Raw genomic sequence first — 9,265 nt, 5'->3', positions numbered from 1 at the left:
TAGCCACATGAAAAACTGTTCTAAGTCCTTAGGCTTCTCCTCAGTCTTCGCGAAACTGCAAGTTAAAATCGCAATGATACACCTCTACTAACCCACTAAAATGACTAAAATTACTTACATAATCATACAACCCAGCCATTTCCTCCTAGATATTTGCCCAAGAGAAATGAGTACTACATAAAGATTTACATACAAATGTCCATAGCATTTTTACTCAAAATAGCCCTAAAGTGGATACAATCCAAATATCCATCAACAGGCAAATGAATAAACTAATTGTGACGTATTCATAAAACAAAATAAAACTCAGTCGAAAAGAAACAGAAAGCACAAGTTAACAGAGGCATGCAAAAACAGTGATGAATCTCAAAAAGTTTATGCTAAGTAAGAAAGCCAGGCCACAAAGAGTACACACTGTTTACAGAATGATCTGAAAAAGGCAAAAGCAATCTATCATGACAGAAAGCAGATCAGCTGCTTGGGTCTGAGGGTGAGGGAAGAAACGACTGAAAAGAGATATTAGGGAGGCCTGTGAATCACAGGGAGGGTGCTCCATATCTTGTGGTGGTGGTTTATTCATGCATATATGTTCATCAAGATTATACGCTTAGAATGAGTACATTTTATTGTATGTAAATTATAACCCAATGTAGTTTTTTTAAATGGTGGCTTCATAAGAAAAAGAATTAATCCATGGCTAACAGTAGTATTTTTCATTATAGATCTCAGAAAAGAGGGCCTCTTAGGGATAGGTACATCACTGAAAAATCTCATTTTTTTTTTACCTGCAAACCCAGTTCCACTGTGTTACAAGTTAATATGGCTGATAAAAGCATTCTGGTTAGCCTGATAAGAAAGGCAAATAAATCACACTGAAATCAAAACCACTAGGATGCTTGTTAGGTTCAAGAGCTAGTAAAGAAGCCCTGTCCGTCATGAACACAAAAAGCAGTGTGCTGGAGATGCAATCACCACAGAAAATAAAACCCAAAAGGCTGGGGAGGAGGTTAAAAAGGGAGATAGTATGAATACCAACCTGACTCCTTTGCTGGGAACTCTTGTTATCTTGTTCTGTATTTGTCCAGTGCTGTATTTAGAAAAGATTAAATCAAAACTGTGAAATTAAAACATGATGAGTGACAGTTCTGAGAGACAACAGCTGTGGCATTAGATTTTCATCATGTCAGGCCTGAGATCTGTATTTCAGGTCACTTTTTTCCATTGGCACTGATCCTGAAGGACAAAAATTATCTTTCTATTGGCTCTTTTCTAAACCACCTGTTGCCTTCATGAGGTAAAAGTTTAATAGGGTTTAAATGGGAAGTGAGCCATTTCAAAGGGTTGGGTTGAATGGGGTCTTCATAGAGCACTTACCTCAGGAGTTTGGGCAAAATATTATCTGGCGTCATCAGCAATAATAATCCCACGTGTTGTATTCCCCTTCTAGGTAGAGAAAATTTTGGAATCACAATACACATTTTAAATGCACACCCACAATTAGACAGCTGAACAAATATCTATTGTTTTCTAAGGTATATGAAAAAACATATCTTTTGAAACAGTTATACCTAATACATTTTCAAGTAATTCCCAAGTAACTAAAGAATTCAAGGCATTAGGAGAATATACATTTTTTCCTTCTTAATAAATGCATAGGTCAGGGGTGGTGGCTCATTGTAATCCCAGCACTTTGGGAGGCTGAGGCATATGGATCACTTGAGGTCAGGAGTTCAAGACCAGCCTGACTAACATGGTAAAACCCTGGTTCTACTAAAAATACAAAAATTAGCCAGGGCTGGTGGCATGCACCTTTAATCCCAGCTACTTGGGAGGCTGAAGCAGGATAATTACTCGAATCTGGGAGATGAAGTTTGCAGTGAGCCAGGATGGTGCCACTGCATTCCAGCCTCAGCAACAGAGTGAGACCATCTCAAAACAAATAAAAAAATAAATTGCATAATTTCAAAAGCCATGAAACTAACCTTGTTATGGTTAGTTTCATCCAATCAATATTTGGATATGACTTTGGCATATCTATATGATGGAGTACTGTCAGGAATAAAAAGGAATAAACTACTAATGTATTGAGGAAAACTGATGAATCTCAAATTCATCACACTAAATGAAAAAGGCCAAATTAAAAAGGCTGCATACTGTCTGATAACATCTACATAGCATTCTGGAAAAGGCAAAATTATATAGAAAGCAAACAAGTGAGTGATTTCCAGGGACTGCGGGGCAGGGTTGGGTTGACTTCAAAAGGATATGAGGTTGGGGGATGTAGGAGGCACTTCGAGAAGTGAAGGAGCTGCTTGGTATTTTGATTGTGGTGGTGGTGACATGACTATACGCATTTGTCAAAGCTCATAAAACTATGCACTAAAATGCATAAAAATCACTGTACATAAATCGTACCTTATCTTTTTTCAAAATAATTTTTCAAAGAACTATTCTTTAAAAATGTGTTTTAATTTGAAGGAGGTGTTTATGGTCATCACAGGTATTGCAGATCTGGAAATCCTCATTGTACTCGATATGTACAAAATGAGTCATCAGGCTGTTCTATTAATAGAAAGTGAACTGCGTGAACCAAAATATTTTAGTGGGTAAGGATAGATATAAGCCTTATAAAGAGTTGTAGATACCATTGTTGTGGGTTTTTTTTTTTTTTTTTTTGCACCTCTGTTTAGAAGTAGTGAGTAAGAATGAGAGGTGATGTGTATTTAAAATTTTGCTCTTTTACATTTAGAAAATTAAGACACTTGATTGAAAGAAAACTAGGAATTTTTCACCAGTAGATTGCTACATTTAGTTTTGGAATGCTGTATGTGTGTCTTTTAATTATCTTCATAAACCGTTAAAAGTGAATAGATTGTTTAGCTTGTGCCTATAAATCCCTTCAGGCTTTATAGCCTGAAAAAAACACCTATTTCTTCATCTTTTTCTCTGATAAAGCTCTAATAAGTTTATCAGAGAAATTCTATTGAAATGCAACTTCATTCCTTGTTTTATTTTCCCAAAAGATTTAGAATTGATTTTTTTATTTAACTTTTACTTAACTTCATTCTTATTAGTAATCTTTCTACAAAAATAATATTTCAGTAATACTTTATAGGAATGGCATTCAGTACAGCATCTGGTTAAAAAAAATTCAAGAAGGAAGTAAACCTACTTCTCCTTATAACTTTCCTATTTATACTAATGTCACTATAATTCTAGAAGTCACTCAGGCTTGAAACCTGACAGACATTTTTGATTCCTTCTTCTCTTTCTCCCCATATCAGGTCATTTGCCAAGTCATGAGGCTCTAACCTCTGCTTTGTCTTATATTGTCACCTCTTCCCAAGTTACTGATAACTTTTTGGTGGTGCCTAAACTTGAATGTATGTATGAGCCAGAAAAGGCATTTAAAAATAAAGAGATGTCTAGGCTCATCCCAGAGGTGCTGAATTTGGGTCCCTAAGTAGGGAACAGGAATCTGTACTTTCTGAGAGCTTCCTAGGAAAATGAAGGCTGCCCGTTTGCAGTGCCCCAAGAGCCTCCCTTCTCAGAGACAGAGAGATGTAGGAAAGAGGAACAGTAAGAAGTGAAATGAAATCATCCAGATAAATTGAACATCTTAAAGAGAACGGTAAACCATGAACCCCTTTTCTCTACTTTCAGCCACCTAGCTTAAAATGTTTGAATATCGGCCAGGCGCAGTGGCTCACACCTATAATCCCAGTACTTTGGGAGGCCGAGGCAGGCGGATCACCTGAGGTCAGGAGTTCCAGAACAGCCTGGCCAAGATGGCAAAACCCCATCTCTACTAAAAATACAAAAATTAGCCAGACATGCTGGCACATGCTTGTAATCCCAGCTACTTGGGAGGCTGAGGTAGGAGAATAGTTGGAGCCTGAGAGGCAGACATTGCAGTGAGCAGAGATCACACCATTGCACTCCATCTTGGGCTATGTAGATAGCCAGAGTAGCCTACCCTCTCTGGGGGGATCAGCAGCAAGTCAGCTGTGAACTTTGGGTGAACTCCAGAGAAGTGAAACCATAATAGGAGGATGTGTATGTCTCAGGGTAAAACAGAGGCAGGCCTAGAGAGACAACCAGCTTTTGCTGACCTTGCTGCAAGATAGTTGTTAGCTGAAGTATGTTAACTGAAGTATGAGAATAATAACCACAGGCTGTTCTAAGTAACTGCACCCTCCCTTTGCTATGTGTTTTGTGAACATATAAAATAAAGTACACTGAGACAAGTTGGGGCCAGAGAGACTGACATCCTTCACCTCCCGGACCACCTGGCCCAGCTTTCTCTATGTTTCTGTTTGTGTTTTTCTTTATCCCCCACTGTTCCCCCTTAGGTCTTTGAACCCTTGTGCAGTGCAGGACACAGTGTGAGCCAAAGGCTATAGAATCAGACTCTGTCTCAAAAAAAAAAAAAGTTTGAATATCAGAACTTTGCTTCAATCTAAAAAACTGAATATTCCTATTTAGCGGCATTGAAAACACTGGAAGGAACTATGGTAACTAGTAGCACTCTAGGTATTGATGCACTAAAGTCAAATCATTCTGGAACTTGAGGACCTAGGAGTTTATTTACCCTAAATCAATGCCTCTCTGATGATTCTTAATAATATAAAAACACAGCCAAGTATGCCTAGACATTTGAAGAAAACTGTCAGATAAAAGAAATGCATCAGTAGAAAACTTTGCACAAGAAAACAACTAATTCAAAGAACAAAATATATTTTTTAAAAAGGTCCAATACGCTTGTCAAAGAAATGCAGGGAAATTAGATGTTATAATAAAAGAACAATCAGACAATAAGTAAGAATTCTGGTAAGTTAAAAATATAACTGCTGGCTGGGCATGGTGGCTCATGCCTGTAATCCAAGCACTTTGGAGGCCAAGGTGGGCAGATCACCTGAGGTCAGGAGTTCAAGACCAGCCTGACCAACATGGTGAAAACCCGTCTTTAAAAAAAAAATATATATATATATGTATATACATATATATATATATATATATATGTATATACATATATATATAACTGCCAAAATTTATAATTAGAAGAATTAGAAGATAAAATCAAGGAAATTCCTTTAAATATATATAAAAGAATATTTAAAAAAAAATAAGAAAAACTGTAAGAAAAAGAATTGATCTAGATGTGTAAGAGCTAATTAATAGCAGTTCCAGAGAGAAAAGACAGAATAGAGACAGGAAATATTAGAAGAGCTGAAGGGAGTCAGGAATCTCCCAACTGAAAGTTTCTGCTAAATGATGAGCAGAATAAATGGAATATCCATAGGTAGAGACAATACCCTAAGATTATGAAAGCTCGGAAGAGCTAAACTAAAAATAAAGAATAGGCTGCTCTGCCTATGGAGTAGTCATTCTTTTATTCCTTTACTTTCCTAATAAACTTGATTTCACTTAAAAAAAATAAATAAGGAAAGAAGCCTGGGAGCAGTGGCCCACGCCTGTAATCTCAACACTTTGGGAGGCCAGGATGGTAGGACTGCTTGAGCCCAGGAATTCAAGACCAGCTTGGGCAACACAGCAAGACCCCTTCTTTGAAAAAAAGAAAAAAAGAAGAAGAAGAAAGAGAAGAGATTCGAAGGTTAGAATGGAAAAAATAAAGAATTAAAATTCAGGCTTTCCTCTGACTTCTCATTTGTAATACTGTTAAGACTGAAGCAATGCTCTCAGTTTTTGAAGGAAAATGATTTCAATCAAGAATTCTAGACATCTTAAATATCAAATGTAAAAACAAAAGAAAAAACATTTTTAGATATGCAAGAATTAGTAAATTTATCTTTCAGGTATTTTCTTTAAAGATACTTGGAGTGGAGAGAGTAAGTCATATGGGAGCTAGAAGACAGTGTCTCCAACCTAATATTGCAATATACAGAAGTCTCGAAGTAATAGCTGTGCAACAGGCCTGCAAAGTAATCAGTTCAAAGAGGCCAGAGGGATACCAGAGGCTGGAGTTCTCCTAGAAAGAAACGTTTCCATAGACCAAGTAGTATGTTGGAGAATTTTGGAAGAAATTATGGGTGATAATTAAAAAAAAAAATTTTAAATTAGAAACTCTAGGAAAAATAATAGATTGCAGGAAAGGAGATGCAATTACACCTGTGATATTATAATACATACATATATTTCATCTACAGCTTCTGGCTCATAAGTAAATAAAATTAGCTGGGCATGGTGGTGTGCACCTGTGGTTGCACCTATTTGGGAGGCTGAGGCACAAGGATTGCTTCAGCCCAGGAGGTCAAGGCTGTGGTGATTCATGTCTGTGCCACTGCACTTCAGCTTGGGCAACAAAGCAAGGCCCTGTCTGGAAAAAAAAAAAAGTTTAAAAGATTATTGGTGTCTTCAAGTAGTATAATAAAAGAGATTGCCTCATTTTCACCCACTGGCAATTTGGGTGGTTAGAAAGGAAAGATGACTCAGCTTGAAATACAGGGCTAGCTGGATGCAGTGGTGCATGTCTGTAGTCCCAGCTACGAAGGAGGCTGAGGCAGGAGGCTAGCTTGAGTGCAGAAGTTCAAGACTATAATGTGCCATAATTGCACCTGTGAATAATCACTGCATTCCAGCCTGGGCAACGTAGTGAGACCCCCATCTCTAAAATAAAGAAATAAGTAAATTAAAATGTAAAAAGTACTGGCCGGGCGTGGTGGCTCAGACCTATAATCCCAGCACTTTGGTAGGCCAAGGTGATTGGATCACCTGAGGTTGGGAGTTCGAGACCAGCCTAACCAATGTGGAAAAACCCCATCTGTACTAAAAATACAAGATTAGCTGGGTGTGGTGGCACATGCTTGTAATTCCAGCTACTTGGGAGGCTGAGGCAGGAGAATCCCTTGAACCCAGGAGGTGGAGATTGCAGTGAGCTGAGATCATGCTATTGCACTCCAGCCTGGGGAAAAAAAAAAAAAACCTTTCTCAAAAAAAAAAAAAAAAAAAAAAAAGTAAAAAATATATAAGACAATGATGGTAAAATCCAATGAAACAAACTGAAAAGAGGTTAATTATATTTCAAGAGAACATAGAATTTATTTATCATGAATACAGACTATTATTTCATGTCTTAGTGGGTGAGCAGTATGTGTTCTCCCCATCAGTATCTTTGTTGCTTAGGTTTCTTTGTAAGCAATAGAAATCAACTGAGGCTAGCTCTGGGCCCATTAAAAATAATTTAAAATAAATTATAATTAACAAAAAATAACAATATACAAATTAAAATAAACATTGACATTTTAACTTTTTAAATAAAATAACATTTGGAAAGATACTAGGTAGCACTTTGAACAAAAGAAATAGCTAAACAATGGGGCTGGGTGTGGTGGCTCACACATGTAATCCCAGAACTTGGGAGGCCAAGGCAGGTGGATCACCTGAGCTCAGGAGTTTGAGACCAGCCTGGCCAACATAGTGAAACCCCTTCTCTACTAAAAATACAAAAATTAACCGAGCATGATGGCAGGCGCCTATAATCCCAGCTACTGAGGAGGCTGAGGCAGGAGAATCACCTGAACCCAGGAGGCAGAGGTTGGAGGGAGCCAAGATCACGCCACTGCACTCCAGCCTCGGTGACAGAGCAAGACTCCGTCTCAAAAACAAACAAAAAACATGGCGACTTGTGGAGGATAGCAACTAGGGTTGCTCTGGGATTCTCAGTGGTAAAACAAACAAAATATCTGTTTGGTATCTCTGATCACTACCACTAAAATGACTCAGCTTCCACCACCTTCTTCATTTTTGAGACTACACTCCATATTTAGATGCCTGGGACATAAATAGCCCTGTGTTTCAACCTTGGGGGAAGGGAGGTGGGAAAGTCAAGCACTGTGGCTGAGAGTCCTACATAGAAACGTTGGTCAGGATGACTTGAGGCTTCTCAAAGGAAAGGGGGACAATTAATGCTGGGCAGACAAAAACAGATTCCTACTACAAATTGTCAAGGGCTTTTAAAAAGACATTACTACTACGTTTGAAGCTGCCCCTCTGGTCCTACTCTTACCCTTTCCTGGCATTATAAGGATTCCCCCTCTTTCTTGCCCTGGTCCTATGATATTTTCAGTTTCTCTGTCAATGTGATAATTTTAGCTATAATTATGTTTTTCACTTTTTTTTTTTTTTTTTGAGACAGAGTCTTGCTCTGTCACTCAGGCTGGAGTGCAATGGAATGATCTTGGCTCACTGCAACCTCCGCCTCCTGGGTTCAAGCAGTTCTCCCTGCTACAAGCAATTCTCCCTGTCTCAGCCTTCCGAGTAGCTGGAACTACAGGTGTGAGCCTTTGTGTCCAGATTTTTCCCTTTTTTTTAGAGCTTACTTTCTATGGTCAAACTAAATCTTTGTGGTAGAAGTTTGTTTTGCCTTGTACCATAGGTAGATTGAAACGTGAGATTTTGTATGTTTGTTCAGTAGTACGCTACAGCTTTGACTATTATCATTAATAACTACTGATTTCTTAATTTCAACTCGGCATCATGTTATAAGAGATGCTAAGTTGCCCTTGAGGCTGGGTGCAGTGAATCCCACCTGCAATCCCAGCACTTTGGGAGGCCAAAGCAGGTGGATCACTTGAGGTCAGGAGTTACGGACCAGTCTGGCCAACATGGTAAAACCCTGTCTCTACTAAAAATACAAAAAAAAAAAAAAAAAAAAAAAAATAGCCAGCCTTGATGACATGCACCTGTAATCCCAGCTAATTGGGAGGCTGAGGCAGGAGAATCACTTGAACTTAGGAGGCAGAGGTTACAGTGGGCCAGGATCATGCCACTGCACTCCAGCTTGGGCAACAGAGTGAGACTATCTCAAAAATAAATAAAATTTAAAGGTAAAATATGATTAGCTTATTTTAAAATAATGTTTATTTTTTAAAGTTATTTTCACATAATGCATTTCCACTCACTGATAATAAAATCTCCACATTTCCCTGTTATGGGATAAATCGCTTCCCCCAAAGTAATATATTGAAATCCTATATCCCAGTACCTGTCAAGGTGACCTTATTGAAAATAGGATCTTTGCAGATATAATCAATTTACAATGTATTCACTGGGCCTAATCCAACATAACTGTTGTCTTTATAAGAAGATGATGTAGGCCAGGCGCAGTGGCTTACACCTGTAATCCCAACACTTTGGGAGGCCAAGGCAGGTGGATCATGAGATCAGGAGTTTGAGACCAACCTGGCCAAAATGGTGAAACCTGTCTCTACTAAAGATACAAAAAAAAAAAAAAAAAAAAAAAAAA

General features: G+C 38.2%; 1 long non-coding RNA gene across 1 annotated transcript; it reads right to left on the bottom strand.

Moving 5' to 3' along the window:
* Positions 1-661: 661 nt before the first annotated feature.
* On the bottom strand, positions 662-1,606 carry LOC116561499. Its single transcript, XR_004273458.1, has 2 exons — positions 1,375-1,606; positions 662-1,087 (listed from the first exon to the last, which is right to left on the bottom strand). It is a non-coding gene; the product is annotated as an uncharacterized LOC116561499 (long non-coding RNA).
* Between the last annotated feature and the right edge of the window lie 7,659 nt (positions 1,607-9,265).

Source organism: Sapajus apella, unplaced genomic scaffold (assembly GCF_009761245.1).
Source record: "Sapajus apella isolate SASKATOON/1434 unplaced genomic scaffold, GSC_monkey_1.0 scaffold1, whole genome shotgun sequence".
Lineage (NCBI taxonomy): Eukaryota > Metazoa > Chordata > Mammalia > Primates > Cebidae > Sapajus > Sapajus apella.
This window is presented reverse-complemented; position numbering and strand designations above follow the sequence as displayed.